This window comes from Fukomys damarensis, unplaced genomic scaffold, assembly GCF_012274545.1.
Source record: "Fukomys damarensis isolate Sample0158 unplaced genomic scaffold, DMR_v1.0_HiC HiC_scaffold_27, whole genome shotgun sequence".
Lineage (NCBI taxonomy): Eukaryota > Metazoa > Chordata > Mammalia > Rodentia > Bathyergidae > Fukomys > Fukomys damarensis.
Genome location: NW_022900939.1, coordinates 1169655 through 1171358, shown reverse-complemented (window position 1 = coordinate 1171358; position 1704 = coordinate 1169655).

Sequence of the window (1704 nt, the reverse complement as noted above, 5' to 3'; positions counted from 1 at the left end):
TCGGGCAGGCGGGGAGGTCGCGGTCCGGCCCTGTTTCCACCACAGCCCCCAGACCCACATGTCCGGGTGAGCGAGTGACCCCCTCCACCATCCCGTCTCCTTCCCCTCCTCCGTCCCATCTTCCATCCTCTCCAAGATCCCCTCCAGGGTCCCCTCCAGCCGACCTGGCTGCCCTGCTCCTGGAGGCACTGCGTCCTCTCCTGTCCCCTCCTGGCCCCGGGCACAGCTCTCTGGGTTGGAGCATCTGGCCCCAGCAGCCCCCACCCCCTGCCCTGCCACCCAAGGAGCAAGCAGCCCTTTTGCTGGGAACAGGGGACGGCACCCTGCCCCAAGGCTACTGACCATGGCTCTTGCCCTCTGTGCCTGCCCCCGGCTGTAGGTGAAGGGTGCCCCTCTGCCCACAGAGCTGAGCTCCCTGCAGTGAGGCCTGGGCAGGCTGGAGAGGCTTTATAATTACAGAGGCCACGGAGCAGGGGAGGACGTGTCCCACGCTTACACCCTTGGGGACCAAGTGGGGCCCACGGGCATCTCTGATGCCAGCTTCTGTGCGAAGGGCTGGGAAGGTGGGCTGGGTGCTGGATTCCCAGGCCAGCTGGGGGCCGCAGAGGCCTTGACAGCCTTGTGGGGGGAGACACCCCCCAGACAGCAGCCCCGCCCAGTCGCCAACCTGCCCCCTGCCCATTTCCCAGGTGTGGGCACTGAGTCCCGGCACAGTCACTGGCTCAGAGATGGAGTCGGACAGCCCAGTCCCCAGGCTCCCGGAGGCCTGTGCTTGGGCCAGGCTGGTGGCTGGTATCCCGAGGGCTCTGGCGAGAAGTGACTGGGTAGTGTACAGGCTGAACTGGACTCCCAGCCCCTCTGCCTCCATCGAGGCACCTGGGACCTTAGCCCCCGCCTCCCCTGGTGACCCACCCAGCGGGTTCCTAGGGCTGGACCCTGGTGCTCAGTTACTATGAACCTGGGAGAATTTACAGTGAGATATTAACTTACTACAAGGGCCGATAGGTCTGTGTGCTCTTTTATTTTTAGTCTTTAGCCTTTTGAGGTGGGGGTTTGTGTACAGTCCAGGCTGGCCTTGAACTCACTGTAATGTTGACCTCAAATTGACACCCTGCATCAGCCTTCCTGGCACTTGGACTATAGGTGTGGGACCCGTGCCCCACTGTGGCAGCCTGCATGGTTCTGTCCTTTTGGTGAAGGGCTGTTCTGTGTCCCTGGCCAGGGCTCCTGGCACCCCAGGACCTGTGCAGCCTCCCCCTCTCCCAGGCCATTGCTGCTTTGCTCAGGGGCTTGGCGACTCAGGTTGCCATGGCAATGGGGGAGGGGTCTTCCCTAAAAGCCCACCCCCACACCACGGTGGGGTAGGTGGTGCCCCAGCCAGGCCCCGAACGCAGAGGCGGAAGGGACACTGAGGTCTCTGCCCAAGAGGGGAGTCCAGCTCTGACACCCTTCCAGACTCAGATTCGGATCTGGCTTCATCCCCTGCTGCCCTACGAGGCTCTTCCAGCCTCCGTTTCTCTATTGCTCATCCCTCACGGCACACACCACACTCCACTGTGCCCCAGACGGAGCCAGGTCCAGCTCTGTAGGCTCCGGAGCAGCCACCACTCCCGCCCCCTCCTCCTCAGTGCACGGTGACTCGGATGCCCCACGTGCTGCTGCCCTCTACCTGCCCGCGGCCCTGGAGCTCCTGGATGCCCCCGA